Source organism: Anser brachyrhynchus, assembly GCF_964034855.1.
Source record: "Anser brachyrhynchus genome assembly, chromosome: 9".
Taxonomy (NCBI): domain Eukaryota; kingdom Metazoa; phylum Chordata; class Aves; order Anseriformes; family Anatidae; genus Anser; species Anser brachyrhynchus.
In genome coordinates this window covers 14032567-14058787 of record NC_137703.1, presented here as the reverse complement: position 1 = coordinate 14058787, position 26221 = coordinate 14032567, and the positions used below count along the sequence as shown (strand labels likewise).

At 42.9% G+C, this 26221-nt stretch overlaps 1 protein-coding gene across 8 annotated transcripts in view; it reads right to left on the bottom strand.

Annotated features, from left to right (window-relative positions):
* The window catches only part of GPC1 (glypican 1), a 293355-nt gene that overhangs the window by 249599 nt on the left and 17535 nt on the right, over positions 1 to 26221 (bottom strand). For 6 of the 8 annotated variants that reach the window (XM_080604912.1, XM_080604905.1, XM_080604907.1 and 3 more), the window contains exon 2: positions 7044 to 7151. The exons of the other annotated variants lie outside the window; for them this stretch is intronic. The gene's annotated coding sequence lies outside the window, so the exon portion shown is untranslated. The remainder of the gene's footprint in view (positions 1 to 7043; positions 7152 to 26221) is intronic. 8 annotated transcript variants of the gene reach the window in all.

Genomic DNA, 26221 nt, shown 5'->3' with positions numbered 1-26221 from the left:
AATGCATCTTGCCAGCTGGAAAATGACCACTGTTTGAATAGCAGGTGGTTTTCAGAATATTATCAATGTTATGCCATAAAGACTGTATTACTAACAGTAAATGTTTTGACATAGAACCATGCATTTATATATAAATCAATCAGGCACTACACTCTCAATTATCTATACTGCTAATGGTTCAATCTTCTTAATTGTTGTGAATGGTACCTTGATCAAGTGTTTTGTCTTTTATAAATCAGAACGGTTCATTTAATACTTCCTTGGGCAGATTCATTTAGCCCAGTGAAAACGCAAAGATGTGAAAAGAGTACAATTTGGCCTGTAATGTTCAGAAATGAAGGATGTATCTTAACTGAAAGTGTTCCCTCCTCCTTCATTGATGGCAGGTGCTGGCACTGACACAATGTCTATTCTGACTCCATGGATACTTACAAGCTCCAAATTTTAGTTTATATTGTTTATTACAAAGGTGTAAGGCAAGAAAATCTGCCAAACAGTTCTACTTACTCTTTGAAAATTACAGTGCTAACACCACATAGCATTTTAGAATCTTTTTTCTTTAAATATAAAAATATATTTCTTATTTCATTAATTGCTGTTCGCATTTTTGATATTCTGAGTTACCTACACTTTCTCCTGTTAACTTACCTATAGCTTCTGTTCTTCTGGACACACATGGAGAAAGGCTATTGCTTCCATGCTCTGATGACATGTTATCTTTGCTTCCAGAGATGACAACTGCCTTGACCTTTCTACCTGACATTTTGCATTGCACTGCAAGGTCATATAATTTGCTGTCCACTATCATTTTTGGACTGCACATCTCTTTCCCTTCATTCCACTGAATCTCTGAGTCTGGAGCTACTTTTTCTCCCAGATACCCTCCCCGGCTTTTATCCAAGCAGATTCTTATTCAGTGGCTTGTGGTTCCTAATTCTACTACCTATATGTGCTGCTGTATCTTTCCTTCATCTTGAGTAGCATCCATATCAAGTCCACTCCGGCATCATATTCATGCTATCAAGCTCTTTTTCAGATTAGTATAAAACATGTTAGGCAAGAATAATTACAAACTCCAAAACATTTTAAAATTAAATTTATGAGTAAGACTTCACCAGAAAACATATCAATATCGAGCCAGGTCTTCTTCACCCACAATAACCCAGTTTTCAAGCCAGGATTCATTCTTAAAGCCCAATATAAAGCATGTGATTATGATTCTGCTGTGGATGACACGCTTCAAGGTACCTGCTTGAATTATCTCAAGTGGAAACCTCTTCTATATGAAAAGGAGAGATCACCACCCCTTTTCCAACAGGGGCCTGAGACAAGAAGAACACTACTTAAGGGACACTTTACAGGTTCTTTTCTGGAGTAGGAGCAACACCTCCACTGGAGTGATGGCTCCAGCTGGCCAGATTGCACTAACAGTTGCCATGGCAAGAGCCATGCGCCCTTGCATATAGGCACAGTCCTCTCCTGAGACACATGTGAACTACCCTGAACATGTTGAACACGCACCCAGATTATGGTAAAGGAAATCCTACACAGTAACAGTTCAAACAGTGTCAGACCTACTACACATTTGCAGAACACCTTGCAGTGGGTCTGCACGTGCACTTGTTTTCATTTGGAAAACCCCAAAGGAAATTTGTTTCCCCATGCAAGAGCTTTTTTTGGAGAGGATTTCACACCAACCCATCTCTGTTCCTTACACTTCCCTAGCAGAACATGTGCTGGTGCCTGTTACTGCAGAAAGGACTGGGTGCCTATGCTGGTATCAGACCAAAGGAAAATACAGAAGGGAAGAGGAGGCTGCTGGGTCTCAGACATCAACTGGTTTTGGAGGATGGGTAATTGTCAGCTGGGGCTGACCTTTGTGGTCATCTCTGTGCTGATGCTTCACTTTAAAAAAAAAGAGCACAGCCTGCTCCTAAGTGCTGCCTTCTGTGCTGATCGGCAGTGTTTTTCCGTGGTCTTACTAGAGCTTGAAATTAGATCTACCAGACAGGAACTGCCAGGACTTTCAAATTCTGGTATTTCTAATACATTCACAAAATGCTAGGCATGTCTCTCACCTACCTCATACATGCTAGAGGTCAGAAGAAAACCTCAGAAAAGCATGACAATTCGGAACCAAGAAATAAAAGCTGTTGGACAGTGGAATTTTATTACAGTAATGAAAGTTATCTGACAGGAATAAATGAACCTCTAACAGCATTCTCATGTACAAACACACTTTGAAGCATAACCAGCAGAGGGAAAAGAGAGCAACAAAAATTCTGTTCTCAAAGGCTCCTGTTATATCTTAACTTTTATAACTTAAAACCCATACTAAAAAGCAAGACGGACAGTGGTCCTGCATGATAGCTTGCAGAGCTGCCAGCACAAACCTTGTCTCCTGGTCATTCTTACGCTGCAGCACACAAGCAGCCTGGTGCCTCAGAGAGTACCAAAGCCATCTGTTTCTGCATATTAGAGAGTCCCTCACACAGAAGGCCTCTGGTGACAGCAAGTGGCAATTGGAGATGTGACCCGTGGTGTAGGAAAGAGCTCCTTCCTAAAGCATTCCTTCCAGCCAAACTCTTCTTGATTCTGCCACAGAGAGATGGTAAAGATCCTGTCACTGCAAGATTCAGCTTCCCCTTTCTGCAGAACCACCCTGTGAAGCTTTATCCTTCCTATCCCAAACTCCTCTCTTTCTACAGCCTCCTCCCCCCAAGCCTTCCATTACAGAATCACAGAATCGTCTAGGTTGGAAGAGACCTCCAAGATCACCGAGTCCAACCTCTGACCTAACACTAACAAGTCCTCCACTAAACCATATCACTAAGCTCTACATCTAAACATCTTTTAAAGACCTCCAGGGATGGCGACTCAACCACTTCCCTGGGCAGCCCATTCCAATGCCTAACAACCCCTTCAGTAAAGAAGTTCTTCCTAATATCCAACCTAAACCTCCCCTGGCGCAACTTTAGCCCATTCCCCCTCGTCCTGTCACCAGGCACGTTGGAGAATAGACCAACCCCCACCTCTCTACAGCCTCCTTTAAGGTACCTATAGAGAGCGATGAGGTCACCCCTGAGCCTCCTCTTCTCCAGACTGAACAACCCCAGCTCCCTCAGCCGCTCCTCGTAAGACTTGTTCTCCAGACCCCTTCACCAGCTTCGTTGCCCTTCTTTGGACTCGCTCAAGCACCTCCATGTCCTTCTTGTAGCCAGGGGCCCAAAACTGAACACAGTACTCGAGGTGCAGCCTCACCATAGTTGAGTACAGGGGGACAATCACCTCCCTAGCCCTGCTGGCCACACTGTTTCTTATGCAAGCCAGGATGCTGTTGGCCTTCTGGGCCACCTGAGCACACTGCTGGCTCATATTCAGCTGACTATCGACCAATACTCCCAGGTCCTTCTCTGCCAGGCAGCTTTCCAACCACTCATCTCCCAGCCTGTAGCTCTGCTTGGGGTTGTTGTGCCCCAGGTGCAGGACCCGGCACTTGGCCTTGTTGAACTTCATGCAGTTGGCCTCAGCCCATCGGCCCAGCCTATCCAGATCCTCCTGCAGAGCCTTCCTTCCCTCGAGCAGATTGACACATGCACCTAACTTCGTGTCGTCTGCAAACTTACTGAGGGTGCACTCAATCCTCTCATCCAGATCATCCATAAAGATATTAAAGAGGACTGGCCCCAGTACTGAGCCCTGGGGGACTCCACTAGCGACCGGCCTCCAACTGGATTTGACTCCATTCACCACAACTCTTTGGGCCCAGCTATCCAGCCAGTTTTCAACCCAACGACACTTACATTGTATTCACCTGAAAGCACCCTAACAGGCTTTGAAATGAGGAGACTGTTCCTCTGAGAGGAGTTGTGTGCCTACTGCTGAAACAGCAGGTTTCAGCACACGATACACACAATGCATTGCCAGGTGACAATTAGCAATGCCTACCAGATGGGCCCTAAATTCTGCACTTCATGCACTTGATTCCAACCCCAAAATTTAGAGGCCCAGATGGTCCTCTGGGTTATCTTCATCTGGAATCACGTGAACAAGTATTCAGATGTGGCAGGTGTTGCTGGTCAGATCCACTCTTATTTCACACCTACTGCCCTGTCTCTGAATTTCTCTGCTTTGCCCTGTGTGTGGAATCAGCCTCCTTCTTGCCTGGGCTCCTTCTCTCCTGCATACCTAAATCAGAGCCTGGGTCCACAGACGTCATTCCTGAGGCATGCTTTTCTCTGCACTGTCGCTGTTGGCACCTACAGAAACTACAAGCTGATGTACACTTTTTCTCTTGTGAATAAAACCTGCATGTCTCTCCATGTGCTAAAGCATCTCATTTAGTTTGCCTCTAGCTCTTCAGCATTAGGTGTGACATAGCAATTAATTCATCCTTTATTTTTCTCTGCACTGATAGCTGTACCATATTGAAGTTTGTATCTGAGCGAAGCTAGTAATTCATCAGCACTCGAGTATCTCTATGTACAATGTGCTCATTTTGCTATAATGTGTTTTTTTTTAATCTTGCTGACAATTGAAATGTTGATATTGTTAAGGTTAATGACCCACTGATAAATACCAGAAAACACTTTAACCCTCAAATAGTTTTTAGTCATGGCTGTTGCAAAGTGTGACAAGAATGCTCTGTGCCTAAATAGGCTTTAGAAGCAGTACTTTCTGAATATCTGAAGTTCCCTTTTACTACCAAAGTGGTTTATCTTGACAGTTACTAGGCTTGCTTCTGTGCCAGATTCTCTTAGTTTTATTATACTGAGTTTGTGTATGAGCTGGCTAGCTTTTCTTTTGCACTTCTTAATGGTCTGCATTGTGTGTTATATGTGCTGAGATGCCTTCGATCTGTACCTTACATACGATGAAATCAATTCAATCAGTAAGCAAGCTAATGGAAAGAACTGAAAGCCTGTGAGTTTTACTGGGGTACAGTCAACTAAAAGGTACTCTATCAGAGAGAGTACATCCAACTACAGTGACGGGGTCATAAGAAGGCTAGAAAAACACTGATTTTCACATTTTAACTGTACATATTTTAACACGAGGTTGCTTGTGGAGAGGTGTTTGCATTATGCTAAGAAAAAGGCATGCCCAGGTAATTCATGTAATCGCTAAGCCAGCATGCAGAGAGGGATGGAGAAGTAGTTTCCATTTTTAATTAACATTGTTTTTTGCTGGACTTCTTCCAAGCATTGAACCAGCAAAAGAAATATGATGCACTTTACATTGTGTTCTCAGAGATACTGCCCCAGCTCTCTTTAGCCAAAGAATGTCAATATAGCTTCATTGGAGCCAAAGCAGCACGTGTCTGTCAGCTGACAATCTGACCATAAACAGATTTCTGACTGCATAAGCTCTGTGAAAAAGACAGCAGAGTTGTATATCACAGTATGCACAGTATGAATTGAGGGGAATACAAAAAGCAAATTCCCATTCAAAGCAAACAGTATTTTGCAGCAGTGAATGGGTTCAAGTAGGGAAAAAGAATCCAAGATAGGCAAGTCTCACAAATTATGTGTGTGTTATCTACATGAGAAAAAAAGCGTTTTGCTTTGTCATTTACTGCCCTTGATTTGTCCTGTTAATTCCAAAAAAGAGTGACTGTAAAAACAGCCAGTACTTACAAGCACTTTTAGATGAACTGAGTGTTTCAGAGCACATTAGCCAAACCCCACTCCAATCCACGCTCACCTCACACTGAAGCCAAGCAACTGAGCCAAAGAACAGCGCTGGGAAGGACAGTGATCTAATGGAAATGCCAGAGATGTATTACCTCTGCAAGTAAGAGGCTCAGTGAGAAATGACTCTTCGCTATTTGCATTATGAAGTATAGCTCCTCTGGAAAAGTAAAGGTAGCCATTTTCCCTACACAGTCTAGCTGATACTTCTTATCTCTGTTCTGAAACAGCCTGCGCTACTCATGCCAGCGAGAGAGCTCCAGAAACTGTCCACTTCTGTCTCTGGAATTAACAGGGACTGGACCTGTAGAGCCAAGGCTCAACCTAGCAACCTGCACTGCTCAAGTGCAAGTTATAGGAAGAACATGAGGCCCTAGGAACTGCCCTCCTGGAGACCTAATGGCTCACCCAACCCATGATGCTGTCTCAGATAGCGGTGACAGGATGAGCTATTTAAAGAGGGCACATGAGCCTAGTCGTTCTCTGCACCCCATTTACTTTGTACTCCACCAAAGCTGTTTCATCAAGGGTGTTACAAGTTACTTCCTTGCCCAGTCCTCTTGGTATCCATCTATGAACCTTTGGCCTGTGAATTTGTCCTATCCCTTTTTGACCCTGCTTGTACTTTCTAATTCTACAAACTCCTGTGGCAGCAAGCTCCAGAAATATACCACCAGTGTAAAGAAGCACTTTATCTATTTTAAACTTTTCCTACTAGCTTCACTGACGTCTGTGAACACTTGAAGGGTTTCAAACAGTAGCCCCTGCTGCATCACAAGATAACAATAAAAATATGTGGTCCCTATGCCAGAAGGTTAGAGTCCTACAGAATGGCTTATAAGTCTCCAGGAACAAAGAAATAAACACACTTTCAGACTGATTTAGTTCTAAAGCACACTACTAACATTATGTTGGTTTAGCCCACATAGCAGCACCCAACGCATAGGAAAAATTAAAACAGCTCATTTTATGTATACATACCCACATGCACCAGATGTTCTATGTTTTTAGCTTATCTGCAGGTGTGTGTAAAAGCAGTTTTGGGACTCATTGATTGTGGAGTTCTGCTAACTGTCTTAAGCTTGTATAACTCCAAAAAAGATATAGTCCTAAGAGCCTTACTGCTAACAAGTTAAGCATTTTGCAGGAGCTGGCTTTTGGTTTGGCTACATTTAGCTCAAACTGTGTTATTCTCTGCTAATTAAACTTTTGAAAAGGAACACAGCTGACAAGAAGTTGCAAGTAATTTGCTCTGTCCTTGACATTACTCAGAAGTCTCAAAGCAGAGGCCACAGAAGTCCAAGGATACTAACCTCCAAGAGACGAAGCAACAGTCCTTAATTAGCGTCTTACCTCTGATGTTGCTGTGAGGCATGAGCTGTAGAGATATCAAAGATGTCCAAAACACAGATGATTCTGGTGGTAAGCAATCAGTTCAGACACACTGTGGCTGCTGAATCCCTAGAGGCAAAAAAGAAATGGAAGAAATTCTGAGTATAGCTTGGAGACACAGATGCAGAGACTTGGCATTTGCCCTGTGGAATTCTTGGATGCACTTGAAAGGTTCCTCAAGGATGAAAGTGCAGTCTTTGTTTGTTTTGTGCCTGGAATGAACTGACACCATCATATTATCTCAGATTCATTGGCAAATAGTCTCTTCCAATGGCTGCAACTGTTATTAGATTACAAAATATGCAAAACGACAGATGGCTGCTAAATTTGTTGCCAAATGATTAACTGCATGTTAACGATGCAGGAGTTTAAGAACAAATTTTAAGGGAAGCATCAGGTACGAAGGAATATCTTAAAACTGGAAAACTGCTCCCATCTTCATGCCAACAGAGGCCAGGCTTGTTAGCCAAGGAGACAAATATTTTCTAAGTTGTGAGCCACACATAAATTTCCCCTACTCAGAGCAGGAATTAATAATTCAGGAACACTTCACTCTGTCCCCAAACTTCAGTGGAAGTCTTTGAACTTTTTCTTTAAGCAACAAGACTTGCTCCCCTCCCTCACTCCACCTAAAACTACCCTCCAGTAGATCGTCTAATGCAGTGCTTGTGGTGACTCAGAGACACCCATACCATTTTTACCACATTTTGTGCATTAGTACTGTTAATCTGACTGTTTTTACAATGATCTCCTTCACACACAAAAAATACACTGAATTATTCTGCTCATGTGACTGTCAAGCTGCCCAAATGCTTAGCAATCCCTTGTATGATGAGGAATCTTGATCTAGCTACTGGCCTGAAGTATACAGAAGAAAAACATGAGCTCTCACTTGGCTTTACAGGATTTGGTTACGTTTGTTTTGGGACATGTCACTATAGTCTTGTTCCTTTTAGACACCATGGCTGCTCGAGAGAGACATGACAGAACATCTGCGGTGCTTGCAGCTCTCGCTCCCTGAAGTACCAGACCAAGAAAAACAGCCTGGCAAAGAAATCAGCTACCTACAAGGTAACACACAGCAATTTGTCTTTACAGGCTCTTTTTGCCGCTGTTTAAGTAAAATGGTTGAGAATCCTCACAAAGACACTCCTACTTTTCTTGCTTTTTTTTTTTGAATGGTGTTGGGGTGAATATACAGATGAGGAGCTGAGAAACTTCCTGTCTCATCTCAGCACGCTGCATTCCTGAAATCACCTTCAGTTCCCAATTACACAAATTCCTGCTTAGCACCTTAGGGAGACTGATGTGCATTAGGCTCTCCTAATCTTGTCCTGCAGTTCTGAAACAGAAAGAGCTTCCTCCTTGCTTCTGGAAGTGCTCAGTGAAACGGCCTCTGCCACTACACGCAGAGTTGTATCATACGTCATCTGCTTTGTTTCCACTGCTGCTTTCTGGAGAACCCAACTGCCTGCAGTTACAGGACGGAAAGAAAGCCGTGAAATGTAGAAGACAGACAGTTAAATTTCTGGTTGGGAAGAGGTGGGACTGATCCCACAGCAAACACTGGCTACTGTCTTATTTTTCAAGAGCTTGGAAAACTGGGGAAAAAAAATCTACAGAGAAAAAAGTCTGTACATCAATTGTAACTGTGGTAATGGATCACAAGCGGCCTTTGGCATTCAGCTGAAACTTGTCACCCCGAGGCCAGTGAGATGGAGCAGTGATGTCCAGCCACAAAAAAGACCAAGAGAGGCCAATAGGCATGAAACAGGGAGCCTCAGGAATCCAAAATGGTATAAGTCCAACAACTTCACAACTCCAGGCACAAGCAGGCTGGATGTCCTGCTAAAAAGTCATCATATGCAGGGGCTTCATCTCTTTAAATATATCTTTCTACATCGAATGGCTCTTGTAGTTCATCTGTGTGCCATTTCGTATTGCATTAGTCTGTATCACACCGTCTGGCAGTAAAATGATATGCCATGACATATGATACATAATCTGTGGCATGTCACAACCTACATTTACAGCATTTAGTATATTTGATTTAAATATATGACCATCTTGTCCATCTTTTTCACACTTCGTTTTATCGCAGCTGATGAGAGCAGCATATGGACAACTGACGTGATAATCAGGATCTACAAGTAGAGGAAGAATGACAGTCTAGTTCCAGTGACTTATTACTAGCAGCATTGTTTCACTTAACCTTGCATACTTCCAATTCCCCTCTGTGTCTGTGAAGCGTCCCCTCTTGTTATAATACCAGTTAATACCATTAAGCCTGGATAGTCGCTTGCTAAGTCTTGAATAAATCAAAGGAATAATACTGAATTTTATTAAAGCTGTTCACCTTCTTCATTTGGTCTCTTGCTTCTTGCTTCCTCAAGGATATCCCAAGGAATTTGATTGTTTGCTTCCTGCCAGATAAGGTCTTTTCTTTCAGGCCTGGATTATATCCAGTTCAAGATCCAGTATATGATGTAAGAGCTTCTGTTATATCTATATATATGATGATGACATATCTACTTTGGTGAAGTCTTTCTCATCTAAGGTAGGACATTTCAGGACAGCCATACACTATGTACTGTAATAGCACTCTGAAATCTCTCCTTGGCACTTATCAGATCAGTATCAGTAACTGGAAAGAAACTGGTTTGGAGCAAAACACGAGGATACAAACTTGTTATGATGCTGATAAGCCTTCAAGGAGAAGCACACTGCCACGGTAGTGAAGAGACTTGAAAGAGCTCAGACAATACAGCACCATTTCCCAATCACCTCAAATTCAAGTGCTTCACTTCCAGCACACCTGTTCTTCGAGACTAATCTGTTCTTGGATGAAAAATTGCACAGAATTAAAATTTAAAAAAAAATCTACATCACTCAGAGTCACACTCACAATCGATCACAATGGACAGCCAATAAATGTAATATATTGCATCTTCGGTAGAAGACAGAATAAAGTTAATGAAGATGCCCAGACTGGGCACTCATATGCAATCATAAAAAATGTGGTCAAATCTCTCCTGATAAAAAACAAACTTTGTACAGAATTGTATATGGCCATGCAGGAGCAGTTTCTGTGAAGTTTCTGTGCTACAATATAGCAATTTAACTGCACACAGCAGCCTTGCTTGGCAGTTTATGGAGAATCTATAAGGGAGCACAATACCCAAATAACATGTCAGTGGGGATTTAGGTGGGCACAGCGCAGTAACTGGAATTGGATTTGGGATGCTCTCGCAGCCTCACTCAAGATCAATTACAAGGCCCTTTGGAATTACACCTGATCAAAATCTTGGTTCGTCCCTCCCCACGCAGAGGTAGCTCCCAGGAGCGGATGCTGCAGGACTGGGGATGAAGCAGCCACAGTCCCTGCTCTCCTTTGACCTGGCCAAAGCACCTGCAGGGTGCAGGCACAGCTGAGCACCTGGTGGCAGCCTGGGGCTGCCTGCACCAAGCCCAGCACCCATACTCCTGCCAGGGGCACAGGCAGGCAGGGTGACCAACTGGGATGTCTGGTTCCGCACCTTCTCTTTAAAATCTCAGCAATAAAACAATTCTTAGCTTCAGATAATGCCTTTGACTCTCTGTTTCTTTAAACAACCTTTTCATGTACACACAGTTTACGTTATCCTCCCTTCTCTCCCCAACTTAACAGGCTGTGCTAAAAGGTTGCAACGACCTCCCCAAAGGTCTTTTGCCATTTAAGAATTAATTAGCATTCAAGAAAGGACTCAGTGAAGTCCATCAAGCGTACCCGCACGTCAGATATGCTGATCATCTGTGTTGGGGATGAACATGTATGACATCTGATGTCTTCAGTCTATTTCTCAAATTCATTTCAAAGAGTGCATCAGCAAATACTCAAACAAGCACCACAAAGAAAGCATGAGAAGAAACAAAACACAACCAGTGCCTGGGCAGCAGCTCAAAGATGTGCTGAAGGAGCTCACATAGCCAAAAGAGTTAAGTGACCCCATTCCTCTCCAGACCCAGAAAATGTGCTCACTCACTCTTCTAACACCCGTATCTGGCAGAGTTCTCACCCCAGTACATTTAAAAGCATTGAACCTCTGTTTTGTGAGAGGGAGCCATCACTCAAGCCCACTTCTTTACGACTGCAGTCTTACAGTTTTTGCAGCAGGTGGGTCTCTGTGAATGCTGTGGCACCAGGCATTCGTGGAGATGCTCTCAGGGAACTAACTCCTCAGGAAGAGTGTCTGTCAGAGACATACACCACTGCATGGAAAACATCCGCTAACTTGGCTTTGCATTTCTTTAATATCACATATTCTATACTTCAAGCCATTTCTTGGGGTTTTTTTCCACTGAACCTTTTAATCACTTTCATTTTACTGCTTGATGTTCACAGGCAAGTCTCTCACTAAAGGTTCACTAAATTAAAATTTGGAACATTTTTCTGACCCAAGTGGAGTTTACTAGGTTAATTTTCATCCGTGTCAAGATGTTATAGCCTCTTGAATCAACAGAAGTGTTTTGTGCCTACTGCTTATTTCAGAGTTAAAGAAAAACCTGCAAGGTTAATGAGTAACAGGAAGCAATTCATTAAAGTTTTGATAATGTAATGTTTCACAGCAATTTAATTTCATAATATATTATACAACCCAAAGGAAAAAATGAATCCTTGAAAAAATCTATGCCTAATGTAAAAGACAGACAAGCAGAGAGGACTTCACAGGACTTCTAAGATTTTTGGCAGCATTAACACTGGTTATGGAATTGAGGCCTTTATTCAGAAGCGCTTATTTCTTGAATTGCTTTCTTTAACGCAGCTTTTACAGATAGTATTTCATGGACATAGAAGTTTTGTCATCTTTCCTTCACAAATTCAGTTCTGTGACAATACATGAAACTTATCTCCAGGAGTTCTGAGTAACTTACTCTGTGTCTTGAGAATGAAATCTTGCCCGATAGTGAAAGTTTCTATACCACGATGTATAGCACATATACCTTCTGACACACAGGGTGCTGGCCACTCCAGGAGACACAATGCCAGGCCGGGTAGACATAAAGTCTGCTCTGCTGAGGTGTTTTCTCCAGCACCAAGAAGCAAGAATGAATTTCTGCATAGCCCTGTAGAGGACTCGACAATGAGTCCATATGGTTTTGCTTTTCCTTTCCTAATCAAAATCATCAAGTTTAAATTAACTTCCCAAGCTGAAAATCCAGACACTGGCCTTTTTAAGCGAACTAGGATTATCAACTAGAAAAATAAAATTTTGGCTCCTACTTTTTTCATCTGCACAGTTCCAGGAGTTGCTCGGAAAACTAAAAGAAACTTCTGTCTTGACCTGTGAACAACAGTAAAAATACGAACGTAACAAGAAAATTTGACAGATGAGAGCTCTTGCAATAGCTGTTGAAAGCTAAGGCCCCCAGCACAATTCTACTGAATGTGCAGCTTTACTATAGTTACAGATTAGAACAACAAATTTATTTATTTATGCAGTGATTATTATGCATTTAATGCATTGGTAACTGGCACTTAAATTCTGGAATAACAGCTTAAATCCAGCCATTACATTCATTTTAATTAAATGTTTCCAAGTATTTTTTGCTATACTACGCAGACAGCCACTGCTAATGACCAGCTCCGTGTAGTCTCCATGTAACATTATTTCCTCTGGTAAGACCCTCACTGCTTTGCCTGCCCTGGTTTGGGGAGGGTGACAGTGCGTTAGGCTTTATGCACAGGGCCTAATTATCCTGCTGCTGAGGAAAGACACGTCATTCCTCACACTGTCACTGCTCATCGTTCAGCACTGCAGGGATCAGGATCACGTACTCCAGGGAGACAAAGCAAGGGAGGATGGAGCACAGTTTTCTGCATCACTGCTGTAGTCCTCAGCACCTCTGCTCCCTACGGACATTTCTTGCTATCTGATAGGTTTGAACAAAGCTCTTAAGTGTTTACACAAACTTAAAGTATATATCTGATTTCCAGAAGCTCTGGATTCGGCCTGTGCTTTCAAAAAAGCCATTGGCACACCTACAGGTAGAGGCACTCCCATCCCCTGCTCAGATGCTCACACTAGAATTGCCAGAGCAACTGCAGCCCCCGCCACCTTTCCTCCTCCCCAGCCACCCCATCGATCCCCCCCAGAGGTACGCGAGGGAGCCGACTCAGCAAAACGGCTCTTGAAGGCTTTTTAGAGGCTGCTGGCACAGCACCTCTCCAACGACAGGCACTTTGCAGAACAGAATCACCCTCGTCACCAAGTATCACCAAGGCTGGTCCCCTTCTTCTGCAGACATCTACATCGAGTGATAGCGTTCACAAAGATCTCTTCCCACTGCACAGCTACAGCCCCTCGTTAGTCCTACAGGAGCTGTCCCCAGACTCACTGCATTTAGAGTGGAAACTTCCCCCTGCTCTCCAGCACTGACGTTTGTTACTACCCATTAGTTTCTGCCCCTACCCAGGGAAAGGCTAGGTTTGGATGGTTAAGAAGAACTTCCAAAAGGTGGTTTATAAGAACTTCCTAACATTTCTTTACCTTTGTCACCTCTGGTACTATGTAATTTCATTGCAGGGTGGGTTCCAGCTGCAGCTCACCCACTGTACTAGCTAGTAATCTTTTTTTAATAGAATAAGATAGTTCCTAGCTGTACCACAGCAGAGAGAAATTACAAAGATAATTTTAGTCTACAGTCTGCTTGGTGTTAGAGAAGAGGAAGGCTAAAGTACCAGTAGGGACGTGTGGGGAGAAAGAATATCATGGGTGATAAGAAAATCCCAAATTTTTCTCAAGAAGAGTTAAAGACGATTTTGGAAGGAGTTTCACAGCATCTGACTTGATAAAGCTCTCCATAAACTTGACAAATAAAATTCCATCAAAACAAGTTGAGAAATGCTGTTTTCACATGCTTAAAACACTCATCTCTGGAACAGAGGGACTATTAGTGGGAGAGTCGTTTGTCTGCAGCTGCCAGAAACACCAGGAAGCAGAGAGAAATGGCATTCCCTGCTGCTAATGGATGGGAGAGGCTCCTTGGGTACTGGCAGAATGGTAGGAAGATGAACTCTTTGCTTGCATAAACAAGCAGCTACACCAACAGCTACCATAACTTGCAAGAGAAGTCAACAGGAGCTCAGAATTCCCACTTTCCAAACCACATATTGAGCAGCTTCTGCTGAAACAATCATGAATTCTTGGGTGCTCAGCGCTTTTGAAGAGCAGGACTCCTGTTTGGGAACAGATGAAGGGTGCTGGCACGAACATGGTGGCACAGCAGCAGGCACACCACTGCTTACCCGCTCCTGTTCAGGCACCAGCCCCTGTTCAGCACATGCTCCCGAGCGTGGCATTTCCTATGGCTACATTCAAGACAGACTCCTCTGAATCCTGACATGACATCCTGCAGAAGAAGAGGGTTGCCCCCTGCCCAACCATACCAATCTATCTGGTGCAAGGTAGTAGCTTTGCCTACAAACCCCGCTGCCCAGCATCTCTCCACACCCCATGTACGGAGCCCAGGCACCTTGCTTGTGTGCTGCTGCTGCACCCAGGCTTATGGTGTTCAGCTCCCCTGCACAGATTCTGCCATTTGCACCACAAATACAGTACCGGGGTACTGAGCTGTGAAGACACTAGCCTTGACCTTCTGCTTTAAAAGAGGAATATTTCACATGAGCCGATGGAAATGAGCAATTTCAGCCACTATGGATTTGTTGTATTACTTTCTTCCAAAACACGGTGACACAGGACACAGAAGCTGCATGCTAGAAAAAAAACCCAACCAACTCCCCCCCCCCCCCATTTCTAATTGATTCAGTTTCACATCCACTGTGATGAACACTCTGAGGTTCACTTTTGGAAAACTAGAAATTACTTTTTGGAAAGCTGAAAGGACCTCAAGAAGATGGGAGATGGACTGAAGTTTTTACCTGTCTTTAAATCACCTGTGACTTACGAAAGAGAAATGATTTGTTCCAAACTCTTATGGGTAGGAAGCCTGAAGGGCTGACTTTAATTTATGTGCAATTTCTTGTAATAATCTAATTTAGATGTCAGACAAAGTTCTGGGTTATTACTTTTCACAGAGAAATTACAGTGTAATTGTTATTGTTTTCTTCTTTAATTATTTTGATGGCGTTAAGAAAGAATATTTTTAATAAGCTTTTCTTATCTGAAATATAACACTTGAACTAACATAATATGTTCATTCGCTGTCAAAGTATTTTCTGTAGACATATTCACAATAATACAACAATTCTGATAAAGAGAAACCTGTTCCTGGGTTGATTTTGCATCTGGCTATATTTGCATATTTTATTCAACAGTATGAATTGGACAACAAAACCTATGCAGCATTAACAAGTGTGCTATGGTTTTATTTAGAAGTTCACATTTTAGGCAAAGTATTACCACCTTTCTGGAAGACGTCACAACATATTCCCATGTATTTCAATGAAAATTACGAGACAGAGCTGCACAGATATTCTGTCCCTCAAAGCATATCCTTGACTGTAAGGAGACAGTGCTAGCCACTGCTTTCATACTGAACATCAAATGTCAAATTTGTCAAATACACTTTGTAGAACTGATTGCACCGGGAAGCATGTGCTACAACATTAACACCTGCATTTTTGTGGAAACACTGCGGTATTTCAGCATAAATGAAAGTTTATAGCCTTGTTTTCACACATCTACTAGCTTGGCAAGCCATTAAGCAACACAGAGTTTATTTTTTTAAGGTCTTAATTTAAAATTTCAGATTTTAACACTGCTCCTACTTTGTTCTTGCAGCAGCAGCCAGCATTCTGATAACCAGATTTGCAAAGAAGTCTAAGGCTCAGCATGAGCACACATGTACATTAGCATCCATGTGTCTGTGTTAACTACAAACCATACAGTAAGCTTTCTCGAGGAGGTTCAAAACCATCCTCCACTGTTTGGATGCTATTGCATGGATAATCTCGCTCTCAACCTCTGTGGAAAGGGACTGTCCTCTGGAAAAAATCCCAATAAGGGCTATGTCAGATCTACAATACACAGCAGTATTTTCACAAACTTAAATCATGGGAACTCCCACACGGTAGTGACCTATGTTTATAGAGCTGAAGATTATGAGCTATATATTTTATTATATGACTGTCTGAAAACCATATTGTAGTGAGCACCCTGCGTTGTCATGAATCACCGTGAGAATAGCTGAGAAAATGTATAGGCTTTTCTCCTTCAGGGTCAAGAGTACATTCCTCTGTGACCCTTCATTTTAACATGAGGCAAGGATGTAAAATGCCAAAGGCTCTTTTTCCACTGACTTCAGTTGAAACAGTCCAGAGTTTATTAAACAGCAAATAATTCTGCTATCAATCTAGCATCTTAAAATTGGAAACCACCTACAAAGAACAAACAAGTATGAGGCAACATTAAAATGTAGATATATATGTACAAACACACACAAAGTCTGCTATTCAAAGAGGGTGGCTTTCTGTTGCCTGAACGACTGTGGTCTTTTTTACTTTAACTATCCTGCCCAGTGAATTAAGGCAATGTAAATTATTCAGGTATGTCTTGTGAATATTTTATGAAGAACCTCTGTAACAAAAGAAAAAAAAGCTGGACATGTAATTTTGTCCATCTGCACAGACCTTCCCTAATTCTATTTAAACACAGTGCATTTTATTAAAGAGAGAAATCATAAAGTTAACATCTCATTTGATTCTGGGCAGCACATTTCTCAAATACTAAGAATAACTTGGACCAAACACTATTTTTACTGTCAGATTTTTACAATGAGAAATCCAAAGGCTGTGATACATTCACAGGATACTTGAAAAAGCCTAGATATTCTGTATGAATAGCAGTTAATTTTTGAGAGTGAAGAACATGATCCCCTCTCTTTCAAGGATCACAGGTTTTTAATTTAAAAAGACAGGCAGACATCACAGAATTTAATTTCACAAACAAAAATATTATCTTCTTTCACCTACTGTAAGCATTTTAGAATAACCAGAGGAGTTATGTTTTTATGTATTTCATTAGAAGCAAAAATATTTGTCAGTGAAGAGGTAATTGATAATTTAATTTTAGAACAAACCAAACGAATGAATATAAATGCTTTGGAGACAAAAGATATGGAAAGTTTAAAAACAAAACAAAATAAAACAAAATTAAAAAAAAACAACTAAAGTTTAAGAATTAAGTTTTATGAAACGCTTAGAATGATTTGGCATGATTTAACCCATGTAAGCATGGGTTAACTGCAACAAACCTGAGCGTGGCAATGACCTCTGCCGGCTCGCACACGGGACAACGCAGGACCCATCCACATGGGCTACAACCCCTGCTCACATGGAGCAACAGAGAAGTCAGTGCAGTCCCTCTGAGGGTGAGGGGCTTCCCCTGTTCTGTGGCTTGTGTGTTCGGCCCCACCATTGCCCAGCACAAGCAGGGACCCCCTTGGGAAGTCCACCTTAATCCATTGGGCGGTTACTTCTACTAGCAGGAAATGAACGCTTGAATCTTGTAGGAAACTATGATTTTTTATTGTGGAAGTTTATGAAAGTAAAGGCTAGTCTGGAAACATGCTTCTAGGGAGGCTTTCCGAAACAGCAGCCCTCTTGTTTCAGGCCGGGTACCAAGGCAGGGATTTGCAATCACTCACTGTATTTTCTTGGAAAGCAACATTCACAGGGAATCATGAGATCGGGTCTCAGATTCTTCAAAGTTGGCTCAATGATGGATGTTGGCTTTTGTTTTTGTTTGTTTTGCTTTGTTTCAAATGGGATTCTAAATTTCAATGCACAAGGCCTTACTTTAGACATCCAAATAAGCAGGACTGGTCCTCAGAAGCTCTTAGTGCAGTTTGAACAGACACCACAGAAAATGCTTTCAGAAATCTAACAAATATTCACGTGCTTAAATACAGCTTTATGCTTCTAGTTGTAAAATATGATTGCTAGGACTTGAGTTTTCCTTCTCCTGGGTGAGTGGCCTAGTTGCCAGGCTATAAAAAGTCATTTACTTGCTCAGTCTAGCCCAATTAATATTTAATTATGTCAGGCAAAGTAGAACAGCTTGAATGGAAAGGCTTGAGGGTCCTTACACAGTCCAGAGTAGCCCAAACTTACAAATCCATGCAGCACGACAAAAGCAACAACTGAATCCTGGTATTCTGAATCCTAAGCAAGTGCCCTGCCTCCCGAAGCGCTGGAAAACAGGGAACAGCATGGCTGCTTCTGTCAGCTGGATGGAGGTTCTGCGGAGACCAAACCATGAAATTTGGCCCAATTTTGACTCAAGTTTCAAGTGAAAGGAAGGGGAAGAGAAAAGTATTTCATTTTTCTGAATACCTGGTCTTCTAGCTGTCATTTTGTGTTTCATGTCAGGTGTTTTACGTGCAGGATGTTGCAAAGACAATAGCTTGGTGTTTTACTCGTATCTAAAAGAGATTTTCTAATGCTTCCTTTGTCTCCCTCAATTCAAAACATGTGCCACCTGGACTGGAAAACACACATCCTTCCCAGGGATAAAAGAGAAAGCTTTTCAGTTCCCATCACTATTTTGTAAATTCAGCTTGTAACTCCTAACAGAAGTCAGACTCTTTTTATGCTGTTATTTTACCCTGTATCTGAAAGCTTTAGGCAGTCTAGCACTAAGGTGAATTAACTTGTTTTTGTCTATTTTTCAAGGGCTCAGAAAAAATGAAACGTGGATGCAAAGGTCTACTACATATTAACCTGAAGGGCCTAGGTATAAGAGCATCCCTTAAACGTGAGCAAAAGCCTGGACATTTAAATGGCACAATTCTAACCTGAAGACTGGGGCTTGAGCTCAGAGGCTCTGGCCATGTGTCAGTGACGGCAATATGGGGACTGGGATGGAGGGGACAATGCGCATGCCCCCCCTGCTCCCAAGCCAGCATCCTGGGTACAGACACGCTGCAGGGGTACAGCTCCTCGTAGTGCCCAGACCTCTCTGCTGGAGCCCACTCCCAGAGCCTGCAGCTCCTCTGCTCTTCCCATGGCAGAAGTCCGGTTCCCTGAACCCTCGTTCCAAATTCACTCCAACCCCAGCCCACCTCCATCCTTTTTCTCAGTACTTCTGAAAACTCACAGTCGTCTACTCCAAAGCCTCTCCCATCCCACACACCCAAGACCCTCACTGCTCATGTGCTGTGTCTCCCACTCCCCTCTCTCCCCAACACCTTCCTGTCTCGCTTCTCACCCACAACACCCTTTCACTTTTACGTCTTCGCTCTTTACAGCCACATTTGTCCTCCACCAGACTCCCCACTCCCTACCTGAGGAGCACAACAGCCGCTGGGCTCCCAGAAGTCCCACCTACGCTGACATTTCTGCTCATTTTGCAGCTGCTGCTGCCCCTCACCCAAGCTCAGACCTCTGCCGGCTTTCACAGCCACCCAAACTCACATTTTCCCGGGACTTAGCACATGGAAGGTTGTGCAGGCAAGCATTTCGAAAGCCTAAATGCTGCCTACACTTGCCTGAAGTCTGCCTAGGTCAGCTCTGAAGCAATTAAAAATAAGCCGCACCCAAGAAGAATAGGACAAATGGTAGCTGTAAAGATCTCATGGTGAGAACCAGCTGGTAGGCCCCCAAAACAGGTGCCTACAAGTGTAAATTTCCTGCAAACATCACTGAAAAGTGGTTTTGTTTTCAGCGCACGCAGTTGTGTCGAGCGATTGGTCAGAGCTGTAGAGGTATATATATTCGAACTGTGAAGAACTGTGATGCCTATTGCTATTTCTTTCACATTTTAGAAGCTCTCACTATAGTGCTAAGCTACAAGCGATGCTCATGGGCTTCGAGCTGCCACAGCTCAGTTACTGGCAGTGACCACTTCCCATGCATTACAGAACTCCCTTTTGCCTCAGCAGTTGCAGATTACTGAGGGTTTCTTTTTGTTTTTATTTTTATTTACTTTTTATCATGTACTGCACGTTTCCCAGAGCTCGGGCCTGGAAACGAGTTACCTGCAGCAGCAGGCTGTTAGCCAGCCCCGACAGGCAGCTGAGCGCTGCACGCCTCGTGCAGATGCCCTCACCGACCAGGCTGACCGCGCTCCCACCTCACCTGCCGATGAATCCTGAGCACCACGAGTACAAATACCAGATCACGTTTTGCAAGGGCAAGAAAGTGGTGCCTAATGCTCACAACCCCAGTGGTCAGTCTGATGGCACAGACCACGAACACTTTAAGAGATTGTCATCTAAGGGTAGCAGTAGTGCACTAACACCGCTGTTCATACCAGTACTTAGTCAGCAGTTAAAGAAACCTCAACATCCTGCTGGTGCTCCGCTGTCAGAGGTGTTTCCTGTGTTTGGTAAACCATGAAAATATCTGAAGAGCTTAGTGGTACAACCATTGCATTTTAGGGCTTCTTTTAAGTTCAGTATTCTCAAACAGGTACTAACAACGTCTTGATTTTAGTTGATCTCAACTCCCGTCCTGCTTTCCAGTCATTTTATTCATTATAGGAATCTTTATCATTATTCAACACCTTTTTTTCCCCCCCTAGCTTTCCCCATGCCTACAAAGAAGATTTGGAGGTGTGTTTCATTTAGACAAGCAGGTAGTCAGATTGCTGTTAGTACTGGTATTCTCTGCTTAGTTAGGCTAACCTGTTACTCAGTACTTATGGTAGATCAGATTTATTCTTTTTTCAGTAAGAAAAAAAATACAGGCATCTCAGCATTAAAAAGAAAAGAACGAAAAAAAGGCTAGCATGTACATTATGGAAAATGCAAGGCAACTAAGCGTTTTTAATATGTTTGCCCTTTTCTTGAGAAAAGGGACACTTCAAACACCTGTCCTATTTGGGAGTTTGCTACTGACTCAGACCATTAAACACATTCATATGAGTTTTGTTACTTCTAAGAATATGGGGCTTACAAAATGAGTAAAACCTGGCAACTTCTGAAACCGTTCTTTGAACTACCTGTGGCTGTCACATCAACATTTCAGATGTTCGGCCCCAGAGCGGGGCAGGCAGTTAAAAAGGCCTGCTGCTCATGTGTGTAGCACTGTATGCAGTGCTCAGAGCGTCACAGCAGCTCAGCACCAGCAGCTGCTGCTGCAGAGGGCAGAGCGACCTCCAGCAGCTCGCTTCACATTCGCATGCCGCCCAGCGCCCACCCGAGTTCTGTTCAAAGAAGCTGTAAGTGAAGTCACACACAAAAATCTACCTCAGGACACGTCCAAGGGATGTAGTACTGTGCATAACAGGATGCCTATGCAGTTTTCAATGGCTGCATTCAAGAGGCTGTAAAAAATAGATACAGACTTATACAGACTTCCCTGTACTTAGAAACTTTATGGAACTTTGTAGCGGTTTTATATAATAGTTTAGTAAAGGGCTGAATCAATAGAGAATTTTTATGAGACTCTTAAGACCAGCTTGTATTAAAGCAGTAAGTATTTCATTTTCTTTATAAATGTTCACAGCACTAAACTACAAGACACCACCATATAGCACTTGGGTGGAAACGCATGCTGTCCTGGTGTGTTTGGGGAAGGGAGGACAGCCAGTGGAGCAGCAGGGCCAGACACAAAGCTGAGGCTCGGTCTGACCTCACAAAGGAGCCTCCGCAGGGAGATCCTCACTGCACCATCCCACTGCCTCGCATCGCCTCTCCCGCCGGCACCACCACATCGCCACCGCTTTGCCCTCACCTGAATCACTCCTCCTGCGGCCACTCCTGCTCTGCCTGCAGGACGAAGGCAGGTCTGTGGCAGGGACTGCTTCCCCAGCCTTCAGCTACAAGGGCAAACTCAGATCACGGATTACTGCGAGCACGGCAGAGGGCCTGGGAGCACCTCCAAAATCATTTTCCCTGCGTCTGTAGCACAGCAGGAGCGTTTTCCCCATCTCTTCTATACATGGCAGAGAAGGAACTCACGCTGGCACCAGCATAATGTCACTCACGAGTAATTTTATCCGATTTATTACATCTAAGTGCTTCAGTAAATATTTAAAGAATCTGATTGCAGCATATAGGGTTCTAAGAGATTAGAAAGAAATAAATTACCTTACATTAGCATATAATATTATTTACCCAAGATAATTAAATCAGCTCAGTTAATCACTAAATCAACTAAGTTTTCATTATCATGACAAGCTTAAGGAGTACAGGTGACATTTGGTTAGAAATGTTAAAGTAGTAATAATAACAGTTGCTTGTTCAAGCTGAGGTAAAGCAGTATTAAAACACACAAAGCATCCTTGCCGTTAATCTTAGACAAAAGTCAAGTTTGCACTGTCAGAGGGGAAAGCACTCACTCCGTTGCAAAGAAAAAAGTATAGTTTAAAATGTTTACCACTTTATCCTCTACAAGTATTAACTAAATGCCACAGTGCCATAAAACACTCCACAGCTGGGAAACCAGTGCAAGGAGGCACGCACCACCCAAGGCGAATAACCTTGCTTAACCAGCTGGCTGCCCAAGCACTGGACAGCATTTCCTGAGCTAAGGCAAGCCAGACAGGAGGGGTGTTGAAGCGCAGGAGAGCACAGAGCACCGAAGGCAGCGTGGGCAGGATGCAGCACACACAGGTTGTCCATCAGGAGCAACACTCATAGGAACAGTCTGAGCAAGGACAGGGCAGTGCCACCAGCAGCAGCCAAAACCTGCACGCTCTACACGGCCCAGTGCTGCTGCATGGCCCTGCAGCTCATCCTGTCTGCGCTCTGTTACCCCGTGGCACAGCTGGTAACAGCTGGGTACTGCGCTGGGGGCTCCGGCAGCTCAGACACAGCACTGCACTGCTGAGGTTTTTCCCGGGGAAAAGCTGAACCTCTGCAATTTTACGGTCCCTTTCAGGATGCAGCTTCCAATTAAAACTTTTCTTCCATCAGAGCCATTCACCGGCAGCACTAGAACTGTGGCTACCCAGCAACATCTCTGTACCAACTGAAGGGACTTTGCTCGCAGCTAACAGATATAAGCTTGTAGACTGCATTGTTCCAACCTTACTGCTTGCAAATGGAAAGAATTCCAATTTTTATTGCTAGCCACAAAAAAGCATTAAAAGTTTTAGAATATTTTATAGTTATTAATAAAGTGAATTGTATTTTTTTTTTTTTTTAAGGCTTTAGTATTCTGTGCACCCCTTTTCTTCCACATCCCATGCCAGCGTCATTTATTTGTTCTGTTAACACCTCTCTAATATCTATATTCCCCTGTATTCTTCCAGTTGTATTCTTGGGAAACAGAAACAAGGTCATTTCATCAAAGGCAATGGAAAAAGTGGTTCAGAGGGAACTAGGAACAAACATTCATTTAAAATCATGATTAATTTATGTAATTCACTGGTCGCTGCTTGTGAGGTACCTCCCTTCCCCTATGCAGACCCATTAGGTCTGTTAATGTCTTGTAACTGTCAGCTTGAGAGCCATCCCCTCACACATATGCAAAAGCCTTGTGCTTTTAGCTTAGATGTGCTGATCCAGGTGGCATCCCCTAAATTTCCATCCACTGGGAACCCATCCAAGAGGAGATGGAAACCTCCTCAGCCAACTGCATTGCAGGAAATGGGCCATCAGTGAAAAACCTGGGCTGAGCACCACTGAAAAGCAGCTAGTGGGGCTCCTGTGAGCCCGTCATGTCAAAGCTGGGCGGGAGGGAGAAGCAGTGAGAGCAGGAGGCTTGTCAGGACAGCAAGGGGTTCAAACCAGATACGGAAAGCAAGACTACCATGCTTGCAGTGTTTTCATTTGAGGTCACACGTTCCTGGTTACAATGCAAAGTCTTACCCTTGTTATTTTGGGAACAGTAGATCGCAGGATTGGATGAACTAGGGGGATTGCTACATTTCAAATACTCAACACTTGCAGTTTAGATTCACCTTTCATGGCTCATCCTTGTCAGCACTTTCCTTATTTTTTGTTCTAGTATTTAATATATGGTTTCTATGCCTGTATTCTTAATCACCTTCACTGTATAATTTTCTTAGGTACTTATCTACCTTCTCATCTCCCTGCTTTGCCTAATTACCTGTCCCTTTCCTTCAGATGGTTCCTTTATTCCCTTCTTGCTTTTCAGAATCATTAGCATTGCATTATTATTCTTAACAGCAGTACATTTATGTTTATTATGCAGTGTTTGCAAATAAATAGCGAACTGAACTTCTGGCTGTGTTTACTTAAAGTTAAAAGGAGAAAATGCAATGCAGGTTGAATTATCATTTCACTTGGTTATTTTTGGAAGGAAGAATTTTTAATGACTTAAGACCTCTGCTTTGCATCCAGTACTTTTTACAGCTTTGGTGTTTAAAGGAATGTTGAAAGCATTTATCAAATCCTATCTTGTGTATACAAAAAATGTACTAATATTGAATCCATTTTTTTCTTTCTTTCTTGGATACTGCTCTTTTCCTTAAGGCACTATTTGCAACTAAATCAAATAACTGCAACCATCCTTGCTGAACTGTGATGTTCTGCCCTGTGAAGCAGTTCTATACATTTGGCTCCATAATCTTTACAAAAGGATAAACCTACCCACCCAGCGTTTTACTTTTCTAACCCATTGTTGTTGGCGTTTTCCCTCTTTTTCTCCTCAATTCTTACTTGGCTGCATGGTTGTGCTGCTGCTGTCTTAAGTAGAATAACTTGATGCCTGGCCTTTTTCCCATTGAGGAAAAGGACACCCTCCCACCGATTTCACTGAAAGCAAAGTTAAGATCACCCAGCTCTCCAGCTAGGTAAGCATGCAAGCAGATCTTAACTGTGTACTAGCCACAGTTAAGTCAAAAGTTCAGTTCAGTGCATAAAGTTCAGCACAGACATCTCTTCCTGATCAAGGCCCAGTATGCCTGCTGTATGCTTGCAAATCTACAGATTCATGTGGATTTTCTTTTGTACAAGAAAAAGGAAGGCGGAAGCTGTTGGAGTATACTACTGCTTTGTTTGAGCTCATTTTAGTCAAAACTAGCTCATGTCATTGTGGCTTTGTATAAACTAGTCTCGCTTCCTGCCAGCCTAAGCCCTGAGTGCCATAGCCACTGCAGGCTCTCAGCCAGACTCTATTAAAAAAAAAACAAAAACAAAAACAAAAAAAAACAGTCTTTGAATGAAAAAGGCATTCTGTCTTCCTCCAGGTTAGGCAGCAGTGCTTTTAATTAGTCAAAGGGGAGCTTCTTCCACTAAAGAAGGACCCAGTGCCCAGGTCTTTGTGCACCTCTCCACAACTCCATTCCTCTTTGCACTTATCTCCTCTATGTAAACCCATCAGCTGTGGATTGTGGCCCTGGGCTGCTTTCAGCTTGACGGCTGCATCTTATCATAACGTGGAGTCTGGTGACAGACCAAGCCTTTGAAGGTCCCATATACCGGTTATGTTGGTATGAAAAAACTGTTGCTAAACACAGAATGCTAGACATGAAGTGACCCCAATACAGAAGTATTAATCCAAAGGTAATTAGATTTCTGACATGTTTTCTTTCCCTTTCCCCAGCAAAACATAACTACTGGAATCCTAATGGGAATTCTCAGCCTTACTCATTAAATTCAACGTTGTCTGTGACTTCAGGATCAGGCTGTGCTGGGAGAGGAATGGTTTTATGAACACAAGATGCTGGTGGCAGCTGTGTGGTCCTCCCAGCACAGGAACACCAGTCCCAGATGCATCTGGGTTTGTAGGACCAGTATGTGTCCCAGTGCCAAAGTGCCAGGCGCTGCTAGCTTGTGTGATCACGGCTCAGGAGGACTAGGTTGAAGTATTAGAGTGGAAATTACTGCTAGTGCTTCTCCTAAGAGGCATAACTAAGCCCAAAGCTGGTGTTTCTACCATTTCTCATTTTTCACATTTTATTCTTTATGTCAGAAACATTACAAGTCAGCGAATGCATTAAATCATATAGGAAGCAAAGCACTGATGCATCGAACTTTCTCTGAGAGGCTACAGTTGTGTTTTATTAACAGAAACATTTCAGTTTCATAAATACTTAATGAAGTGACTGCCTATAGCAGAAAGTCACTTCAGAGCTAATTGTTGCTGTGGTCAAACCACCAAGCTGTTTAGCATTTACTTGCAGCTTCACATTACAATGAACACAGCTGACAAACTGGTTATTAAAGTATTGGAAACATCTCCTCAAAAAAGTGATTGTTTAGTTAGTACAAGCCAGTCACACTGCCTC